The sequence below is a fragment of the Silene latifolia genome, chromosome Y (genome assembly GCF_048544455.1).
Source record: "Silene latifolia isolate original U9 population chromosome Y, ASM4854445v1, whole genome shotgun sequence".
Taxonomy (NCBI): Eukaryota; Viridiplantae; Streptophyta; class Magnoliopsida; order Caryophyllales; family Caryophyllaceae; genus Silene; species Silene latifolia.
The window spans coordinates 107,740,193-107,763,645 of record NC_133538.1 but is presented as its reverse complement, the minus strand read 5'-3'; the positions used below and the strand labels follow the sequence as shown (position 1 = coordinate 107,763,645).

General features: G+C 44.0%; 1 long non-coding RNA gene across 1 annotated transcript; it reads left to right on the top strand.

Moving 5' to 3' along the window:
* The first annotated feature begins 253 nt into the window (after nucleotides 1-253).
* On the top strand, nucleotides 254-23,406 carry LOC141631555 (uncharacterized). Its single transcript, XR_012537651.1, has 5 exons — nucleotides 254-363; nucleotides 500-621; nucleotides 18,293-18,496; nucleotides 22,647-22,754; nucleotides 22,857-23,406. It is a non-coding gene; the product is annotated as an uncharacterized LOC141631555 (long non-coding RNA).
* Nucleotides 23,407-23,453: the final 47 nt, after the last annotated feature.

Sequence of the window (23,453 nt, the reverse complement as noted above, 5' to 3'; positions counted from 1 at the left end):
TATTTTAATTAATAAAACATCTAAATTGAAGTTTACCTTAACAATTCGGCCCATGTCTGGCCCAAGCCCGCATTTGAACAGCTCTAGATGGGAGGGAGTTGTTGATAAATTGTATTTCAGCTACTCTTCTATAGGATCGTCCTATAACATAGGACGGGCCCAATTGAGAGTATTAGTCCAGTAAGAATGTTTTTTTTAGTAAAAAAGAAGAGAAGAATACGGTTACCTTCCCCAATTTTCGAGCAACAAGCCTAGGAGAAGGGGAAAAAAGTTTTTTTCCAAATTTGAGATTTTCATCAGTGGTTTCTTGAAACAAATTTATTAATAAGCAAATCTTTAGACCAGGAGCCTCTAAAACGAAGGGTAAGCTTTTTGTAGGTGAATTCTCTTGTTTAATTCCATTGATATGATATAGTCGATGGTTTCATCGTCAAATAGAATTTTTGCTTTTTTTGGTGAATTCATTCTTGGTATGGTGATTTCCTATATGAATCTGTAGGACAACAATAACCTTCGTCGGAATGGATGAGACGATGTGTGAGTTCGGGGCATAACAAAGTATAGATGTTGATCAATCAATGCCAATGAATGATGATGAAAGCATACGTCTCTCAAACAAAGGTGAAGTAACCAAAGAACTTTTTGATATGTGGTTTAGTTTGCTGATTATTGTTTATGTCGAAATGAAAACTAACCCTTTTACTTTAAAGACTTAACATTCTACTCATCTTCTTGATTTAATACTTGATGGCTGTCATAGTTAAGAACCGGCTAGTTTTATGTGCAAAACTGACCTCCTACATTTTATCACTCTTAATTGTAGGGTGAATAACTGAGTATACAAACAATTAAAGTTGACTACTTGTCTTTTTTTAATTTAGGGCTCGCTTGAAATGGGAGTAATTATTAAAGGAGTAATAGAGGCTAAAATAAGAAGAAATGGAAGGAGATTGGTGATTTGTGGTGGTTGTGGAAGGTAGAAAGAGGTGGTGAGGGAGGAATTATTACCTCCATATGGAGGTAATGCATTACTTGAGGGGGGAGGTGGGTAATTATTACCCCCTTAATGAATAGACTATTACACTATTTTCCTCCATTTCTATCTCCAACCTCCATCACTTTCCTCCATTTTTTAGTTCATTTAAGCTCTATTACCTCTTAATAGTTACTCCTATTCCAAGCGAGCCCTAAGGGGTTTATGTTAAAAACTAGCGACATACTTTTAGTATTTGCTAGTTTTAAGTTGAAAACTAACCGGTTAAGTTTGAAACTCAGTATTATATAGGGTGAAATTTTTGAGTGATGTTGAAAACTTGCTATTGTATGTTGGAAACTTGGTAGTGTAGCTTATAAACTACTCATAATCGTATAAGCTAACCTTTTAAGTCTAAAACCAAACTCTATAAGTTATGACTGTTCCGGGTGTAATTCCAGAGCAAGTATAGTTACCACCCGTGGCTTGTTGAATGATGTCTTGAGTTGGATTCTCCTTTGGTCTTAATCGTTCCTCTCGGCCTCTCTTGCAACAATGAACGAGGCGAGGGCTTGGCTTTGTGCCAAGCGTACTCACTCCGACGCTCAAGTCGATAAACTTAAGGGGTAAGTTGTTACTTGGTGAATGTATATTGTAGAGAGATAAGGAAGATATTACAGGATGAATAGTGTATTTAGGTTTAGTTGTGGATTAGTTGGGTCCTTTCCTCAATGAAGGTTGAGGAGTATTTATAGGCTTTCACCTTTTGTCACGTAGTGGCCAAGTGGCTAGCGGTGGAAAGATCTACCCCTCGGCCGAGGGACCTACGGCGGCTCGGCGGGCCTGTTGACTCACCGCCGAGGGGTCTTGGATATGAGTACGCGGGTATGTGTCCGTGGCGGTTGTCATGCCGAGACCAGTCGACAGCCGATGGTTTGCATCGGCTAATTTTGTCTAAGTCGTTGACTTCTTTGTGGATGTCTTTGACCTTGCTCAATATGTTGACTTGGTCAGCGGTGCAGAATATGCCCCATCAATTTGCCCCCAGCGTAGTCTATGCCGTGGTATGGGCTCCGATGTATGCTTGAGCGTATATTCTGCGTAAGTAATTTGTGGAAAATTTCCTGCATCGGCTTCTTCTGCGGCGGCCTCTTTTACCTCGGCCTGGTCTTTCTTAGGCCGTACCATATCCCCCCTCCACATGGATGTGTAAAGGGCATCCGATGTGGAAAAGAAAGTGACGTTGGCCGAGACCAGGATTGAGTGTGCCGGTTGTTTTTGATTGCCCCCGGCCGGCGCTTCTTAGCTTGGTTGATTATGTGGCCGGCGGAGAGCTGGTGCTTGGGAATTCGTTGAGGAAGGTGAATAGGCAAGGAGATATGAATAGGCGTGTTGAAGACGCTTGGTCACTGTTGCATTGATTGACGTCTAACTGTTGCAACGATTGACATCCCGTGGTTGCATGTCCGACACGTGTCTGCACGCGCGATTGGTTGACGCTTCATGGGGCATTCGTCGATTGGTCCTTCTTTATGGGCTTTTCCCTATAAATAGGCGAGTTATCCGTGAAATTGGCCACCAATTTCATTCTCCAAAACTTTTCTCCTCTCTAAACTTTCAAAGGCTTCTTCGTCTTCTGATTTTCAGTTGTTACTCCGGCGAGTGTTTTTCTTCAAGGTAAACAAACAAATTTCTTCACTTTTTATTTTGTTAAATAATTATTGCGATTATGTCTTCTGCTGACGCCGGGACTAGCATTTACGTGCGGAGGAGGGTTCCCCGTCGCGTCTTGATGGGGAGGGATACTAGACGCCATCCCGATAAGGTTTGGTGGCCCTAGGTCTCCTTCTCCCGTAGCCGATCCACCAACTTTGGAGGGACGGGAGGATGAGGATGACGATGCTGATGAGGATGAGGGGACTCCTTCTGATGGTGGGAGGCTGTCTATCCCGGATCATGGCGAGCCCCGCACGACCGTTGGTCTTGACCGTGCTTGGTCTCATAAGTTCGCCGATTGTTCGAGCGAGACACTTTCGGAGGCCATTTCTCCTTCGGTGAGGGGTACAAGATCGTTATCCCTAAGAAGGGTCAGGCGGTCTGTTGCCCTCCACCGGGTCACACCGGCGTGTACCTCAGGCACCTGGAGTATGGGCTGCGGTTTCCTCTGAATAAATACGTCATGGCCATCATCAAAGCTATGAACGTCGCGTGGCCCTTGTTGCATCCGCCGGCCATGAGGACGATAGTTGGCTTTGTGTGGCTTTGTCTTTTTAGGGGGAGATCCCGACGTCAACTTGTTCCGCCGCCTTCATCATCTACGGCCGTCAATCGCCGGTAAAGTGGGTTGGTATAGCGTGCAGGCGGAGCCAGGCTTCGTCTCCGTGTCCAAACTTACTTCTTGCAAGGACTGGCAACGGCGATGGGTGTACGTGCAAGTCTTGGGAGGACTACCCCGCCTCGGTCTTTCCGAGCCCTGTTTACTTACGGTGTGAGAACCGGGAAGAGTATGAGGAGTGTACCTCCCGGGGTAAAGTTAAAATGGACGCTTCGATGGTCCCTCTTGCGAGGATGAGAAGCGTGCGATCTGTTGTTTGATCCGAGAAGGGATGGCGCCCCAGACTCGGATTATTCTTGGGATGAGTCGCTCGCCACGTCGGCCTCATACCGGCCCTCGGCCCGGGGTGAGTGGGGTCGGTGTGAGGCCCATCTTTACTGTTATGCTCCTGTTTTTAGAGCTATGTTTTATTTCTTTCATGTAATTCTTGTTTGGTTTCTTGCAGACCGGTTTGGCCGAGGATCGTCCGAGAGTACCTTGAAGAGGTTAGGCCTTGATAAGGACGGGAAGGTCGTTGAGCAAACATCCTACGGGTGAAAAAAGTGATCGTAGACCGGCTCCCAACGAGCTTATGGACAAGCGGTGAAGTCACTTTGGATCGACGGCGGCCCAAGCGCGGGTTCTAGGTGGCGTCCGAAGAGAGCAAAGAACGCGGCGTCCGGGCGAAGGCGTCGGGTCGACTCCCTCTTCGACCCCGGTGGTTCGGGAAGGAGCTGTGGAGGTCATTGATATTCGGGGGTCGGTGACCGTTGCTAAGGAGCCACCGCTTGCTTCCACCGTTCGGGGAGAAGGAAAGAGCCACCGTCTGCTTCCACCTTGCCAGGGAGAAGAGGAAAGAGCCACCGTCTGCTTCCACCGTTCTTAGGGGAGAAAATCGACTCGGCCCGGCCCTCGAACGAAGAGGGTCCAACGAGTACGGATCTAACTTGTGGTTCGGATTTAGTGGTTATTTGGACATCCCGGATGACCAGGCTTTACGATGTGTCAATGCAAGGTGACATGGATGCTCTGTGTAAATTTTTGTAGATCCTCCCTCGGCAACCGCCGTTCTTGCGAACCGCAATCGGGGAAGCGACACTGAGAAGGCTATTGAGAAGGCGGGTGACGAAATGTCATCGTTGACTCCTCGGCTCGAAGATTCCTCCCTCCGAGCTTGTGGAGGGTGTGAAACTATATAAGAGGTGGCCAAGTGGACCAATCAAGCCGGCTCCTACATCTTGGAGCAGGAGAAAACCATGGCCCAGGCCGCGCCACCGATCGCAAAGCTTAAACTTGATCTCTCTCGCCGCAAAGGGGAAGCGAAGGAAGGCTAAAGCGGATCTCTTTTTGCCAAGAAGCGCGTGGAGGAGCGAGAAGCGACTAGCGGCCGAGAGGGCCAAAGTTGAGGACGCCGATGCCGCCACTGCCAAGATGATGGAGGAGCGGGACAGGTATAAGGGTGCTTATGACGCCGCGGTTGCCAAGGGGGAAAAGTGGAAGGATTTTTTCGACAACCAAAGCGGAGGTGCTCGGGGACGCGCAGCTACCCTTGCTCAAAGGGAGAAGGATATTGAAATGCTTCGATATGATCTTCTCCCCAAAATGTGCGCCCAATCAGGGACCAGCCGAGGAGGCGACCGGGGAGGCAATCAAAAAGCTCGTTCGAGGGCTCCTTCCCGTGGGATAAATTTGACCGGCTTACGGACGAGATGGCCGAGGTTGTGGAGCGAGCTGCGAGAGAAGATGGAGGCGGCGAAGGCGGCTCGGATAGCCGAGGCCAAGGCGGCCTATGATGCGAGAGGTGAAGGAGGTTGAGGGGCTAAAGGCACTTGAAAACGTCGAGCCCTCTTCTGAGCCGGCCACCGAAGATCTTGCTGCCTGCGATGGAGGGCGACAACGGGCATAGGGAGACGGGCGGTCGTCACCGGACTCACCGGCGTCTCGGACGGCTTTAGGCTGTTCGGGGCCAATTATTGAGCCTTCTCTCCCCGCCATCTTTTGGCGCTTCAACTCACAAGTCCGTAACCTTTTGTTTTTTTGTTTCCTTGCTTTTTGTAAAGCTTTGGTAGGTAGAGTTTAGGCTATCCTTATGGGGACGGCCGTAAATGTCCGTACTCTCCTTGCAATCATTTTCGATAAAGTTTTATCTTTTTGGTCCTTGGCTTGGCCGGGACTTTGATCACGATCCTTTACTTACCTTTTTGCGTTATTAATTGAGTGCCTTCGTTTTTACCGTCGGCATGGCCGAGTCAGTTAGAATGCATATCTCAACTGCGTAACGTCTAGCATTTCTTCTAGCGTATCGGTCATTGTGTCCCCGTCGTTCTCGGCTAAGGCCGAGGTAATCGGGGTTATGGCTCGATAGCATTTCTTTTAGCGTATCGGTCATTGTGTCCCCGTCGCTCTCGGCTAAGGCCGAGGTAATCGGGGTTATGGCTCGATAGCAGTTCTTCTAGCGTATCGGTCATTGTATCCCCGTCGCTCTCGGCTAAGGCCGAGGTAATCGGGGTTATGGCTCGATAACAGTTCTTCTAGCGTATCGGTCATTGTATCCCCGTCGCTCTCGGCTAAGGCCGAGGTAATCGGGGTTATGGCTCGACAGCAGTTCTTCTAGCGTATCCGTCATTGTATCCCCGTCGCTCTCGGCTAAGGCCGAGGTAATCGGGTTATGGCTCGCAGCAGTTCTTAGCGTATCGGTCATTGTATCCCCGTCGCTCTCGGCTAAGGCCGAGGTAATCGGGGTTATGGCTCGATAGCATTTCTTCTCTTTGAGTGCCGCTTTGGTGGCAATTATGGAGGAGACAAACACTTCGATGGAGAACTTGGGTGATTCATTTGTTTGTTATGATCGTGCGTTGGGGTGTCCACAATGGGTTTGGACACCTCCGCCGCTATACAAAGTATTTTCTTAAGTTATCGGTGTTCCAATGGCTCATCAAAGGCACACCTCCCATGTCTGTCAGCCGGTATGTACCCGGCCTCATCTCTAGGTACCTTACCATTCCGTCGTCCCGAGCCTCAAACTCCCCTCTGATTTGGTTAGTAACCAACAGTGAGTCTATCTTCAACACAATGTGTTCTCTCGTGACCCTAGCTAGCTCGACTCCGGTTATCACCGCCTCGTATTCGGATTCGTTGTTCGAGGCCGAGAAGGTGAATTTCAAGGCGTACTCAAACTCGTCTCCGTTTGGGCTGATGATAAGGATGCGGCTCCGAGTTGTTCGTCGTGGAGGAGCCGTCGGTGTAAACCTCCCATATGCCTGGGTTTGGTTCTTCTTGATATGTGCATTCGGCCGGGGAAATGCAAGTGCTTGCCCCTTTATCGAAGGCCTTGGTTTGTCTTGAATCCGAAACCGGAGAGTTCCACCGCCCATTTGATGAGCCTGCCGGATTGTTCGAATTTTTCCAAAGCTTTCTCCAATGGTGATCGGTTAGGGACCGATCACGGGGTGTGCGTCGAAGTATGGTTTTAACTTCCTCGTGGCAACGACGACGGCGAAGGCTGCTTTTTCAATTAGTGGGTAATTTCTCTCGGCGGGCAACAGCGTATGGTTGACAAAGTAGATTGGGTGTTCTTTGTTTGTCTTCTTCCCCGATGATTAAAGATCGACCGTGGCCGAGGTAAGCTGCTATATATAGGTATAGCGTCTCCCCAAAGATCGGCCTGGACGAGTTGGGAGAGTCCGAAGATGAGCTTTCGATTGCTTGAAAGCCGTGCTCTGTTCCTCCCCAGTGAAGTCTTTATTCCCTTTCAATACTTTGAAGAATGGGGTGCTCTTGTCGGTGACCAGAGAGATGAAACGGCGAGAGCCGCCATTCTCCGGTCGGCATCATAACCTCTTTTCGATTCCTTGGTTCCGTGCAGGTCTAGGATTGCTTGGATTTTGTGCGGATTTGCATCGATGCCTCCGGCACTAACAAGTACACCGAGGAATTTACCCGCCCGGACACCGAAGTTGCATTTCATTGGGTTGAGCTTCATCTTGTATTTCCTTAGTGAACAAAATGTTTCGTGTAAATCGGCAGTGCTCATTTGTCGGACTTGCTTTTCACAATAGCATCGTCGACGTAAGCCTCAATGTTTCGCCCTTTCTGATTTTGGAACACTTTGTCCACAGTCTTGTATACGTTGCGCGGCGTTTTTCAAACCAAACGGCATCATTTTGTACATGTATGTGCCGTTAGCGGTGATGAATGCGCATTTAGGCATGTCTTCCTCAACCATGAATACCTGGTGATACCCCGAGAAGGCGTCTAGCGAGGCTCGGCATGGTGTAGCCTGCCGTGGCGTCGATTAAGCTATCTATTCGAGGCAAAGGATAACAATCTTTGGGGCATGCTTTATTAAGATTGGTGAAATCTACACACATTCTCCATGCTCCCGATGATTTCCTCACCATCACAACATTGGCTAGCCACTCAGGGTAAGTGCAAGGCATAATAAAACCCGCCGTAAGTAGTTTATCTACCTCGGCTTTGATGGCCTCATCTTTCTCGACTGAGGAGTTCCTCATCCTTTGCTTGACGGGGCGAGCGGTGGGAAGTACGTTTAGCTTGTGAGTAATTATCTCCCGGCTCACACCCGGCATCTCGGCGGCGAGTAGGCGAAGACGTCCTTATTCTTCCTTAGCAGTCCAGGAGTTTGGCCCCGAATTTTGGTTCTAGGTTGACACCGAGCGGTTACGGTGCGGCTGGATCAATCTCCACCTCCTCTGTCTCTGCTCCTTCAACCATGCGATGGTTCGGTCGTTCTCGGGCACGGGGAGTGTCTTTGTATCTGGAAGGATTTTAATTTTGAAGCGCCGGCTCTCACCTTCTCTAGATACCTTGTCGTCCTATAGTCCCGAGCCTTGTACTCTCCTTTGATCTGGTTGGTCAATAAGAGCGAATCTGTTTTCACCACGACATGCTCGCCCCGGTTTCGGCTAGCTTGACTCGGTTATTACGCCTCGTACTCGGATTCGTTGTTTGAGGTCACGGAGGTAAGCTTCAAGGCGTGCTCAAATACGTCTCCGTTTGGGCTAAAAATAACGATGCTGGCTTTCGAGCTATCCGTCGTGGAAGGGCCGTTAGTGTGTATCTCCCATACGCCGGGATCCTTCTCGTTCTTCGAGACGAGTTTATGTGCTTCCCCCCGGTCCGAGACGTATATCAATGTCAGGGCCCGGATGGAGATCACAGCGTCGATTTCGCTCAAAGTGACCCGTCCTATGAGAACGTTGTAGGCAGACGTGCCGTCGATGACTACGAATTCAGACATGACATTCTTGGCTGCGCCTCCCTCGCCGAACCTCATCGGCAATCTGACTGACCCCAGGGGTACCAGACCGGCTCCAGAAAAGCTGTACAACGGGTTGGTGCAGGGGCTCAGGTCTTCAATCCTCGGGCACCGAGGCCGAGAAAGCATTCTCTGTACATGACGTTTGTGTAGGCGCTGTGTCAATCGGGCACCTCTTCACCAAGTGGTTGGCTATGTCCGGTGGACTGCAAGTGGGTCATTGTGAGGAGCGATGACTCCCTCGTAGTCCTCCTGCCCGATGGTCATATCGGGGATGTTGGGAGCGGGGGTGGCTGTGTTGGGCACAAAGTTGATGGCCTGATATGGTTCATTCAGGTGCCGTTTGTGCCCATGAGCGGACCCATCGTTCCCGTTGCCCCCGATGACAACGTGGATTACTCCTATCCGTTCAAAGACGGGCTTGCTATTTGACCCGCCGGCATCCGGTTTTGGCCTCCGTGCAACATATTTGCCGAGGCTCCCCTTACGGATCGTTCTTCAATGGCATTCTTGGATGTCGGCGGTCGTTGGTTAAGTGTCCGGTGTGGCGTGGTACTCACGATCGGCTCGTGTCACCGTCACTCCTCGGCCTAGGGGTCTTTCCCACTTCTGGCCCTCGTTCTTGCTCAACGCGAAGACCTCGGCGGCCGATACGACTAGGGGTGTGTGATCATCGTACCGTTTTTGTAGTACGTTTCGAGCTCCCCGGCATCCGCCGAGTTCTCATTTCCGCAGATTTGTCCGACCGTGACCTATTATTGTCACGGCGTCTCTCATCGGACCGTGATCCATTGTTGTCACGGCGTCTTTCATCCGGGTTGTCCTCCCGGCGGTTCTTCTTTTCTGAGTGTTCGGCCTCGCTGGGGCCTACCCAGGTCTTGTGATAGTCTTCTACCTTGATGGCCTGGTCGGCCATCCTCCTGGCGGCATCCAAGCTCAGGCCTCCGCACTTGATGAGCTCATTTTTTAAGTCTCCCCTTGGGAGGCCCTTCATCGGCGCGAAGGCCGCCGATTCGGGATTAATTTCTCGAATCTGCGGACCTTTCCATCGAACCTCTTCACATAGCTTCGTAGAGACTCGCCCCCCTCCTGTTTGATAGTCAGGAGGTCCGATGTCTCCACGGCCCTTCTCTTGTTGCAAGAGTACTGGGCTAAAAAGGCGTCCCTTAGGTCGGCGTAGTAGTACACCGAGCCGTCGGGAAGCCCCTTGTACCAACTTTGAGCCATCCCATGCAAAGTTGTTGGGAAAACTCGGCACCAGACCTCATCGGGCTGCTCCCATACCGACATGTAAGACTCGAAAGCCTCGGCGTGGTGGTGGATCACTATCTCCTTTGTACGATAGGGGTGGCAACTTGAGCTTAGTTGGCACCTGGACTTCTAGGACGTAGGCGTTGAGGGGCTGTCTGACCACGTGTCGAACGACACGCGGCGATCGGCTCCTCGCATTCCTAATCCGGCTCCTCTCCTCGTAGCGGGAAGGACTTCTTCTTCGACTCGGACTTCTTCTCCAACTCGCCGAGTCGGACTCCTCACGGTTCCTTTGGGGTAAGCCTCGTTCGTGTTGCGGGGACGCTGTCCTCCCATGAGTGCGGGAAGGACTTAGGTCTACCACGCCCACTTTGGGCTCCTCCGGCGACTTGGCTGGGTCAGCTTCTCCTAGTGCTCCGTTCAAATTTCTCGGAGTCACATTTTGGGCCCTGGTCTCCTGGACGGTTTCCGCCGCTCTTGTCGGCGTGACAGTGTGAGCAGGCGTACTACTAATTAAGTCCAGGACCATTTTCAGTTTTGTTACGTCAACCACATGTCCCATGATGGTGACCTGGTTGGCTGGCAGCGGCGTGTCTGGTATTATTGGCATCCCGAACTCCGGTTGGATTACTCCGTAGGTGGAGGGCCGCACGACTCAGAATTGTTGAAGGTATCATCTTGGTAGAACGCGGTTTCGTCGGTCACGACTGCGTCTTGTTGTTTCGACATCCTCTTAGCTTTTTGGGTGGGTTTTTTTTTTTTTTTTTTTTTTTGTTTGGGAATGAATGTGACTAGCTTCTAGTATCTTTCCCCACAGACGGCGCCAATTGTTCCGGGTGTAATTCCAGAGCAAGTATAGTTACCACCCGTGGCTTGTTGAATGATGTCTTGAGTTGGATTCTCCTTTGGTCTTAATCGTTCCTCTCGGCCTCTCCTGCAACAATGAACGAACTGAGGGCTTGGCTTTGTGCCAAGCGTACTCACTCCGACGCTCAAGTCAGTAAACTTAAGGGGTAAGTTGCTACTTGGCTGAATGTATATTGTAGAGAGATAAGGAAAATATTACCAGATGAATAGTGTATTTAGGTTTAGTTGTGGATTAGTTGGGTCCTTTCCTCAATGAAGGTTGAGGAGTATTTATAGGCTTTCACCTTTTGTCACGTAGTGGCCAAGTGGCTAGCAGGTGGAAAGACTGATCTACCCCTCGGCCGAGGGACCTACGGCAGCTCGGCGGGCCCTGTTGACTCACCGCCGAGGGGTCTTGGATATGAGTACGCGGGTATGTGTCCCATTTGGCGGGTTGTCATCCGAGACCAGCCGACAGCCGATGGACTGCATCGGCTAGGCTGTCTAAGTCGTTGACTTGCTGTGGATGTCTTTGACCTTGCTCAATATGTTGACTTGGTCAGCGGTGCAGAATATGCCCCATCAATGACATAAAATGGTCTTTTGTTTGATCACCGACACATTTATGTTGAAAACTAACATATTAAGTTTGAAACTCAACTATGTAATTCTGTCACTATTTAATGTAGGCTGAAAGCCTTGTGTAATCTTGAAACATAATTGTTACGTGTTACTTTATAAAGTTAACCTTTTAAGTTTAAAACCCAACTCTATCAGTTATATCACAAAAAGGTCATTTGCTTGCTTATGGACACATTTTACATGAAAACTTGTTGGTAACTAACCTGTTAGTAGTGTTGGGTTCCTTATGTTGATGATAACATGCCCATTTGATTTGTGTTATCTTAGTTTACCTTTTCAGGATTAATGATGTAATCAAGCTTGGATTAAGAAGTGTTGAAGTTGTTTATCATCCCATTGTAATTAGTCGTGTGTCATCTAATGTACAAGTGAGAAAGTTAAGTATAATAGAGTAATAGAAACGGTCCAGATGACTGTTGCTTCAACAAGTAAACAATTTGAGTGGGTGCCACAACTCGTAAAAACTTGAAGCTTCCTTTTATCTTTCAAATGCCTTCACGTGACTCATATTTTTCAAAGATAAAAATTCAGATTTTTATTAAGGAGGTAGTATCCAATAAAGAGTGGTTTGAATTATTCAAAATGTTTCCTCTTTATGCAAATTCAATCCTTTGGTTTTTAAGAAAACAAAAGTTGCTTTTTGCCATATTTGTGTTAACTTGTCATCATGTGACTTGTCTCACATCCTTTGTTTTCTGAAAATGCATGAGCTTTTAAGGTTATCTTTCAAACCTTCTTTCTCTATTCTTACCTTTGCAAAAGACTCCTTTTTGGTGCAAGTTTTTAGGTGGTTGCTATTGCCCTTCACATGTGAGGTCTTTGACCCTTCAAAACCCTAGCAACCCCTTCACTCACCTCCTCTATAAATACCGAGTCCCTCCTTCATTTATTCCTAAGACTTTTTCGATTTAATTCTTCCATATTTGCAAAGTATTTTTAAAGCTTAAAAACCGTGTTTGTTTGCAAAATCTGTTTAAAAGTCTTCAAGTATCTTGATTTCTACGATCGTGTGGCCACTGTTGCTTTTCTATACTAAACTCTCTTGCTTAAGAATTGTTGATCTTGTAAAAGTTGTTCACCTCTATTCTTTGTTAAGAATGTGTTAGTGAAAACTTGATCCTATAACATTCTAAGTGTGTTAGTAGAGTTTAGGACGGAGTAGTCTTTAACTCTTGACAACCGGAGTAGGTTGTGAGTTGGCAATCGGAGTAGATTGCGAGTTAGCTTGTCATAAGAACGGAGTAGTTCTTGTACTAGCTTTGCAACCGGAGTAGGTTGGCGTCTTTTATTACAAGGGTCTTTTAGTTGTCGGAGTAGATCACTAAAGGAAAGTAATAAAAAGGTAGATTGGACGTAGGCACTTGAGTTTCTTGCCGAACCAATTCAAAAATCTCGTGTTCAAGTGTTTACTTTATTTCCATTTGCTTTATACTTTGTTTGTTTATTTTGTTTCGCTTAAACTTAGAAGTAACAGATTCATCATCTTGTCGCATTTGTCTGCAGTAATATTCCACAAACCGAGACAAATAGATACTGATCGAACGATTGTTGCTTTCATACTTGACAAACATTCATCGTGATACTTGTTCAATCTTTCTATATTATTCAAAGTATCCTCTAATCTCTTTTGTTCTTGTAACTCACTTTAATTCAATAAAGTTGAAGTTATAAATTTTTAAAATAGTACCTAATTCACCCCCTCCCCCTCTTAGGTACTTGAATCCATAAACTCAACAATTGGTATCAGAGCCTCGTACTCTTGATCGAGGCTAACCACCTTAGAGTTTGATTCGTGGGTAATGGATTCCGAGAAACACTCCAAGATCCCGGTCTTTACCGGTTCGAATTTTGGATGGTGGAAACTCAAAATGGAACATTACATCAAAAGTATCGATTATCAATGTTGGAACATCATCCAAAATGGACCTCTTGCCATTGAGGAAACCGATATTCTTAACGGTTTCACCAAGACAAAAGAGGAAAGAAATTACAATGAGAACGACTTCAAGCTTGCCGAAAAGAATTCCAAAGCAATGTCGATTCTTCAACGTTGTGTTGGTGAGGGGGAAGTTAGTCGAATCTCCGGGTGTCCTACGGCAAAATCTATTTGGGATTCCCTTGTACTTGCATATGAAGGGACGTCCCAAGTAAGAAAACACCGTATTAACCTTCTCATGCAACAATATGAGATGTTTAGAATGTCAAAGGACGAGTCTTTAAATAGTTTTTCTTCTCGTTTTTCTTGTATTATTAATGAGCTTCAAAGTCTAGGAAGGAATTTCGAGTCCGAGGACATCATTCGAAAAATCCTTCGTAGTCTAACCCCTAAATGGCAACCCAAAGTCACCGCCATAGAGGAAGCTAAAGACTTGTCAACCCTATCTCTTCATGAACTAATGGGATCACTAATGGCTCACGAGTTTAATCTCGATAAGCATTCTAGTGAGTCATCAAAGGGAAAGAGTCTCGCCCTCACATATTCTCCAAGTGATGAAGAAGATGAGGAGGAAGACGAGTTTGCTATGTTCACAAGGAACTTAGCCGGGTTGGTCAATGGACAAGGTAACAAAAAGTTCACTAATAATTACTCGAAAAAACGCTTTCCTAAGAGACGACCTACTTCCACCATGGGATGCTTTAAATGTGGTGATAAAACTCATCAAATTAAAGAATGTCCCAAGTGGGAAGAAATCAAATCTAAGGAAAGAAGAGAAAAGGTTAAAAAGGACTACAAACATAGAGTCATGAGTGCTATATGGGGAATGTCCGACTCCGAGGAAGATGAGGAACTCATCGAGGAGGAACTTGAGGCTAAAATGTGTCTTGCAAATCATGGTAAAGAAAAAGTCTCAAAAACCTCAAAACTTGAACACTTAAGATGCCTCATGGCTAACCCCGACGATTCCGACTCCGATTCCGACAACGAGGTAAATCATCTAAAGGCCAAGGCTAGAACTTACTCCAAAGAGAAAGTATGTAAGCTTCTTGACCAACTTCTTGATAAGTGTCGGTCTCAAACCAATAAGCTTGATATAATGCAAAATGAGATTGAGGAAATTGCTCAAGAAAACTTTAATCGAAAAATGAATCGAAAGCAACAGATGCGTTCATCGTCACTTCGAGGCATATAATGAAGTCAAAAGAGTCAACAAGTTAAACAAACATTTGACTAAAGAACTAGAGCGTCTTAGGTTGACCCCCACGGACGTCTCTGACCTTGAAAATGTCAACACAACTTTGGTGATGCAAGTTTCCCAACTAACCAAGGAACGTGATGACATTTTGAAGGACAAAGATGCTCTTGAAAATGAGATCTATGACCTTGTAGTTGAAGTTGTAGACTTAAGAGAAACGGTCTCTAAGACTGTTGCTTCTGACCACGACTTAGACAAGTTTAAAAGAAAAGGTGAATGGTTGGAAAATGAAAATGAGTGTCTTAAAAGTGAGGTTGTTTGTCTCAAGAATGAAATAGAAGATCTCCATGATAGGCTTACTTTCTTTCAAAAAGGTATGCCCGAATGTAGTACTTATAGGTCTTCTCCTCACCATAGATCCGATGAAGTCGTTGATCTAAGCAAGAGACTTGATGAGATGACATCTAAATATGAAGAGTCCAAAGAAAGAATCATTTATCTCGTGTCTAAACTCAACAATCACACCCATGACTTCATTGTTGAGAAAAGATTGTCCATAGAAAGTGCTAACAATGATGAACTTAAAAGAGAAAAGGAAAATAATTTGCATCTTCTTTCTCGTGTCAATGACTTGACCAATGAACTTGTTAATGCTAAGAACATCACTGAAAAATGGGAAGGAAGTCAAACTGTGTTAAACTTCCTCACGAATCAAACCGAGAAATGTGAGAAATCTGCTGGTTTGGGGTTCAAATGGAACAGTCAGGCTGACTGTTGCATCCAGAAGCCTAAAAATGATTTTAGAGGAAGGAAGTATGTAGGTCTTCCCGAATACATCATTTGCAATTATTGTGGTGACAATGGTCATGTTTTTAATGGATGTACAAAACGATTTGATGACATTGATAAGAACACCAAAGCATTAAAAGAAATGAACATTAAGAAAGACACCACAAGTTATGTTGATCACAAAAAGGGACCCAAATTCATTTGGGTTCCTAAACTCAAAAACTAATCTTGTGTAGGGCTTGGTGAGAGGCGGCCGCAATTGGTACTTGGATAGTGGATGCTCTCGTCACATGACGGGTGATAGAAGCCAATTCCTCTCACTTAAAGCGTATGATGGTGGCACGGTAAGGTTTGGTGACAACAAGAAAGGTGAAGTAATTGGTATTGGAAAAGTTGGTAAGTCATCCTTACTTTGTGTCGACAATGTGCGGCTTGTCAAAGGTTTGAAACATAATCTCCTTAGTATTTCTCAACTTTGTGATAAGGGTAATGTTGTTGAATTTCATGCCAATATGTGTCGAATTTTTGATGCCACTACTAATGAACTAATACTCGAAGGAAGACGTGTCAAAGATGTTTACTTAACTAATTTGAACTCTCTATCCGGTCACACCATGTCTTGCATGAGTGTAATGAACAATGATCCTTGGTTATGGCATAAAAGGTTTGGTCATGTTAGTACAAAAACTCTTAATACCCTTAAAAGACTTGATTTAGTTGAAGGCATTCCTAATATAAAATTTGACATTGATAAAGTATGTGATGAATGTGCTAGAGGTAAACATGTTAAAAGTTCCTTCAAATCCAAAAGAATTATGAGTACATCTCAACCTTTGCAACTTTTACATATCGACTTGTGTGGACCAATGAGAACTAGAAGTAGAGGTGGTAGTCGTTATGTGTGTGTCATTGTTGATGATTACTCTAGGTTTGTTTGGGCACTCTTCCTAAGCTCTAAGGATGAGACATTTGATGAGTTTCTAATTTGGTTAAAGAAGATTCAAAATAAACTTGGTTTAAAACTTGTTTCAATGAGAACCGATCATGGAACCGAATTCGAAAACTCATCATTTGGTGCTTATTGTGATGACAATGGTGTAGACCATAACTTCTCGGCTCCTAGAACCCCACAACAAAATGGTGTGGTTGAAAGGATGAATAGAACCCTTGAAGGAATGGCTAGAACAATGTTATTAACTAGTAAGTTGCCTAAGAACTTTTGGGCCGAAGCGGTAAATACCGCTTGCTACATTTATAATCGTGTCATGATAAGGAGTATTTTAAATAAAACTCCCTATGAATCATTACGTGGAAGAAAACCCAACATTTCATATTTTAGATGTTTTGGAAGCAAATGCCTTGTTCACAACAATGGTAAAAACAACTTGGGTAAGTTCGATCCACGTAGTGATGAAGGAGTATTTATTGGGTACTCCGATCATAGCAAGGCCTATAAAGTTTACAATAAACGAACCTTGTTAATTGAAGAAAGCATCCATGTCATTTTTGATGAATCTAGTGTGCTTGGGCAGGTACAAAACATGGATGATGATGATGAGGATGAGGATGATGAGTTTGAAATTGGACTTGTTCGAAAAGACTTCGTGTTCACGGATGAAGAAGCTCCCAAAGACCTGAATTGCAACAGACACGTAGACTGTCACCTTCAAAGGAGAGCAAACAACTCGGGGGAACACGTAGTACCGATTCTTCTCTGGAAGCAACGAGACCCAACGATCGTGCATCCACCTCGAATCAAGCGACCCAAAAGCGGTGAGGATGAAGAACCTTCCGGGCCAATAGAAACGATCACCGTGGATCGATCTTTGTTGAGGGGGAACAAGAAACCATTGTTCCAAAGAAGTGGAAACATCAAAGCTCTCATCCACTCACTAATCTCACAAGTGATCTCAACTCGGGAATTCGAACAAGATCATCCGTCAACAATCTCGCTCATCTCAATGAGTATTGTGCCCATAATGCCGTCCTATCTCAAATTGAGCCTTCAAATGTAACGATCGCCTTGACCGATGCAGATTGGGTGCTTGCCATGCAAGATGAGCTCAATCAATTCAAAAGAAATGAGGTATGGCACTTAGTCCCTAGACCGCCTAATCGTACCGTCATTGGTACTAGGTGGGTCTTTCACAACAAGCTTGATGACTCGGGAGAAATTGTAAGGAACAAGGCTAGACTAGTGGTGCAAGGTTATAACCAACAAGAGGGTATTGATTACGATGAAACCTATGCACCGGTAGCTAGACTTGAGGCCATACGATTGCTTATAGCTTTTGCGGCTCACAAAGGCATTAAACTCTTCCAAATGGATGTCAAAACCGCTTTCTTAAATGGATATTTGGAAGAAGATGTCTTTGTAGAGCAACCACCAGGTTTTGAGAACAATGATTTGCCTAACCATGTTTTCAAATTAGACAAAGCTCTTTACGGTTTAAAACAAGCACCAAGATGTTGGTATGATAGATTGTCTAAATTTCTTATTGAAAATGGTTTTAAAAGAGGCTCTGTTGACAAAACATTGTTCTTGAAGCAACAGTCCAGTGAACTGTTGGTTGTACAAGTATATGTTGATGACATTATATTTGGTGCAACAAATGAACTCCTTTACTTATATTTTTCGGAACTAATGAAATCGGAGTTTGAAATGAGCATGATGGGTGAGCTAGGATTCTTCCTTGGGCTCCAAATTAAGCAATCAAAGGATGGAATCATGATCCATCAACAAAAGTATATCAAAGAAATGCTTAAGAAATTTGGGATGACTAATGGTAAGCCTCATGATACACCTATGGTAGTCGGGTCCAAATTGGACAAGGATGAACTCGGTAAGAATGTTAGTGATAAGGTGTATAGAGGTATGATAGGCTCACTTCTTTACTTGACCGCAAGTCGTCCCGACATTCTCTTTAGCGTGTGTTTATGTGCTAGGTTCCAAGCAAATCCGAAAGAATCACATTTCAAAGCCGTTAAACGAATTCTTCGGTATTTGATTGGAACACAAAATCTCTACCTATGGCACCCTTTACATTGTCCTTTTGATCTTATAGGCTTTTCGGACGCGGACTATGCGGGGTGCACGGTAGATAGAAAGAGTACCTCCGGAATTGCAACGTTCTTGGGTCCTTGCTTGACTTCTTGGGCCTCAAAGAAACAAAACACGGTAGCTCTTTCTACGGCCGAAAGTGAGTACGTTAGTGCGGCACATTGTTGTTCTCAACTCCTTTGGGTAAAACAACAACTCTTGGATTTTGGTATTATTTTTGACTCCATTCCTTTAATGTGTGATAATACGAGTGCAATAAATATTTCCAAAAATCCTATTCAACACTCTAAAACCAAACATATTGATATTCGTCACCATTTTATTCGTGATCATGTGGAAAAAGGACATATTAAACTTATCTTTTACAAGACCGAAAATCAAATTGCCGATATTTTTACTAAGCCACTTGCAAGAGAACATTTTGAGAAATTTAGACTAGAAATTGGGTTAATTAATAGCTTGTGATTTTTAGTGTGAGTATTACAAAATTCCTTAATTGATTAAATTAAATTTGGATATATGTTATTAAGTGTTCTAAGTGCATTGACATCATGTTTGGACCAAAAATTGACACCGTATTTGTGAGTCGGTAATCACTCAACCTCATATCTAAATTTACGTTTATTATATGCTACCTTGCGTTTTTATTTCGAGTGATTAAATTTGTTTAGTCGGGCCAACCACCTCTCCTACCTCATTAAATGGGCCATTAAATTCCTCAACCCACTACCTATCACTACCCGTCCAAACCGCCTAAACCCAATTACCCTTCCATCTCCCAAATCCATTAACACCATCAAAGCTAACCTACCCTTAACCCACAATGGTAAAAACCTCCTTTAACACAACCATACCCATTAAACCCACAAAAATTACCTCCCCTGTCACATCAAATCCGCCCACATCACCAACACCAACCATGACTCCAGTCAAAACATCTTACGCATTCCCTCCACAAACCTCAAACACCACACCTTCAACAAACCCAGATCCACCTAACCCTCAATCATCACCAAACTCCACTGTCCCTCCATCATCCGACGACATACCTATCGCCACTATGGTAGGACGACGCACACGTGGTGGTCGGAAGAAAAGCTCCACTGTTCCGAGCTCCTCCTCTGAACCGGTCACTGTATTGGTTGAAGATGTTGAAGATGAAACCGAATTTGATTTGAACGAAAATCCGTCGAAATCCGGCGAGTCTGACCCGACTCCGGCGAAAAAGAACAACAAAAGAAAAGAAAAGGCCTCCTCCTCTCAATTACCCCCAATCTCAGAAACTATCGAGCAAAGTAATGTTGATAATCCCTTTGTTGATACCCCAATTGAAAATCCCAGTGAACCTCCTCTGAAAAAATCGAAACCATTGAAGAAAAAGCTTGTATACCTTGCTCCCTCGGATCCGGTCTCCCTAACCTCGAAATGGGATTTGGCCATGGTTTGGGATCACCTTGAGAGTATTGACCTCCCTACTTCCATTTATAAAAATTGTGAGAGGTTAATGAACATCAAAGCCATTCACTCCCCTCGGGCTTACAACCAAACTTGGTTTGACCCGCCTGCCTTTCACTCAGTCCGTGATATGGTTTTAGCTCAAGGTTGGGAGAAACTGTTGGAAATGCGTGAGCCGGTATTTGTGAGCGAGGTGATCCAATTCTTTGCAACGGTTCGGGTTGAAAAGTCGGGTGAGGCTCTTACGGCTAAGGTGAACGGTAAGCCCCTTAAATTGTCTCAATCTGATTTTGCTACTGCTCTTAATATTCCTGTCGGAGGCTATGACAAACTCCCCTCCGAAACTTGGGTTGCCTTACCATATGCCTCCCCTCTTAGCATTGCTCAAACCGTTTGTCCCAAAACCGTTTCTCCTGGACCCGTGAGCAACACCCAAATCCCCACCTCCTCTTGAATTATTTTCAACATGTTGTGTAGGTCTATTTACCCCTCGGGTGATAGGGGAAAACTCACCATAGCCCAACAATACTTAATCTATCATATTGCTACCCATAAGAAGGTGAACCTAGTCGGGTTAATGTTCAAACGATTTCACCTTATTTCGACCAAGCTACATCGACCTTCTTCTAGTATGATTTACCTACCCTATGGCATGTGGTTATCGGTTGTGCTCAAGGCACAAGGGGTGTTGGTGAACACTAGCTTGGGTTCGTTGGATATGTGTGATGTTATGAGTGATGGGCAAATGGGGAAGATGCTTATCAAGGTTGAGAATGATGAATTAATTTCTGTGAAAATTAAGAAGGACCCGGAAGTTGGGTCATCAAGTCAAGGGAATATGGGTAATATGCGGGAAGTGCTTAATGCCGTGGCTGAGTTGGGTGCGTGGATTAGGGAAGATGCTCGTCAAAAGGACTTGGCAATCTCGGCTTTTGCTTCTTCTTTGGACCTCATCCGTGGAGAGGTGGATATCATTTCCACCCTTGTGTCAACAAAAGAAAGTGGTGAAGATGCTCATGTGGATGATGATCCGTTGGGTAGTGGCTCGGATGGTGAACAAGCCTCCTCCCCTTAGCCTTTCCCTTCCCTCTCGGCCTATTAATATTTTACCCTTGCCATCTCATTTTGTCCCACCGGTTGTGCCTTTCTAAGACTTGTTTTCTTGCTTGTTATTTTGAACATTTGGTGGTGTACTTTAAACTTTGTTTAGCTATGTTGAACTTTGGTTAGCTTATGCTTAATCCTTGTTTATGTTGACCTTGTTACCTTGTCACATTTACATGTGTCTTTTTGTGTTTTCTTATGACTATTTGCACTCTAATACTTTTGACATCCCTATCCGTTTGATGATGTCAAGAGGGGGAAAAGGTAAACTCATGCTTTAAATCTCCTTGCTTATTGATTAAACTAATGTCTTGCCTAACCTTCTTAGCTTGATTCTTGTTTGGGGCAATGTAAAATTGTCATGATAGTTTGATTCTAGCTTTTGCCCTTGGTAAGGTAATATTGTCCCTTCTCTATCATTTGATCTTGCTTGTTAAAAATCTTGAATCAAGGTGTTTACATTGCTTATACATTCGTTTGGGGCTTGTCATCATCAAAGGGGGAATTTGTTGGGTTCCTTATGTTGATGATAACATGCCCATTTGATTTGTGTTATCTTAGTTTACCTTTTCAGGATTAATGATGTAATCAAGCTTGGATTAAGAAGTGTTGAAGTTGTTTATCATCCCATTGTAATTAGTCGTGTGTCATCTAATGTACAAGTGAGAAAGTTAAGTATAATAGAGTAATAGAAACGGTCCGGATGATCGTTGCTTCAACAAGTAAACAATTTGAGTGGATGTGCCACAACTCGTAAAAACTTGAAGCTTCCTTTTATCTTTCAAATGCCTTCACGTGACTCATATTTTTCAAAGATAAAAATTCAGATTTTTATTAAGGAGGTAGTATCCAATAAAGAGTGGTTTGAATTATTCAAAATGTTTCCTCTTTATGCAAATTCAATCCTTTGGTTTTTAAGAAAACAAAAGTTGCTTTTTGCCATATTTGTGTTAACTTGTCATCATGTGACTTGTCTCACATCCTTTGTTTTTTCGAAAATGCATGAGCTTTTAAGGTTATCTTTCAAACCTTCTTTCTCTATTCTTACCTTTGCAAAAGACTCCTTTTTGGTGCAAGTTTTTAGGTGGTTGCTATTGCCCTTCACATGTGAGGTCTTTGACCCTTCAAAACCCTAGCAACCCCTTCACTCACCTCCTCTATAAATACCGAGTCCCTCCTTCATTTATTCCTAAGACTTTTCTGATTTAATTCTTCCATATTTGCAAAGTATTTTTAAAGCTTAAAAACCGTGTTTGTTTGCAAAATCTGTTTAAAAGTCTTCAAGTATCTTCGATTTCTCTGATCGTGGCCACTTGTTGCTTTTCTATACTAAACTCTCTTGCTTAAGAATTGTTGATCTTGTAAAAGTTGTTCACCTCTATTCTTTGTTAAGAATGTGTTAGTGAAAACTTGATCCTATAACATTCTAAGTGTGTTAGTAGAGTTTAGGACGGAGTAGTCTTTAACTCTTGACAACCGGAGTAGGTTGTGAGTTGGCAATCGGAGTAGATTGCGAGTTAGCTTGTCATAAGAACGGAGTAGTTCTTGTACTAGCTTTGCAACCGGAGTAGGTTGGCGTCTTTTATTACAAGGGTCTTTTAGTTGTCGGAGTAGATCACTAAAGGAAAGTAATAAAAAGGTAGATTGGACGTAGGCACTTGAGTTTCTTGCCGAACCAATTCAAAAATCTCGTGTTCAAGTGTTTACTTTATTTCCGTTGCTTTATACTTTGTTTGTTTGTTTTGTTTCGCTTAAACTTAGAAGTAACAGTTCATCATACTGTCGCATTTGGTCTGCAGTAATATTCCACAAACTGAGACAAATAGATACAGTCAGAACGATTGTTGCTTTCATACTTCAGCAAACATTCATCGTGATACTTGTTCAATCTTTCTATATTATTCAAAGTATCCTCTAATCTCTTTTGTTCTTGTAACTCACTTTAATTCAATAAAGTTGAAGTTATAAATTTTTAAAATAGTACCTAATTCACCCCCTCCCCCTCTTAGGTACTTGAATCCATAAACTCAACAAGTAGTTATGTCATCAAAAGACTCTCGACAAGGTTGAACACCAATAGGTTCCACGGTTGGAACCACCAAACACTACTTGACTCAGCAAGTGATGAAGAAAGTGTGCAAAAAGTGTTGAATCCTACACAAATATACGATCTATCAGAAAAGGGAAGAAGAAAGCGAATCAAAGATCACTTTAATCGGAGGAAGCAAAGAAGTTCTAGTTCGATATCATCACAAATTGAGATTGGAAGTTTTTACTCCAAATCAACATCTCATTTGAATATTAGCTTTATCTTTTTAATACTCGTATTGTTTTGTCTAGAATTGCTTTATTTTGGATGAAGTACGAAAATTTCCTATGACATGTTATTAGACATATAATATCAGTTTGATATTATATGGATATCTCTGTATCTTTTGGTTATTGTAATCCCGATTTTATCGGGATATTTCCTAACTAATTAGGATGCAACGAGATCTTGTAACCCTTATAAAAGGGCGCATACTATTGAATGAATAACACAACAATGATTTACCACAATACACTCTTATACGTTTGAACACATGTACTTATTCATTATTGACTTA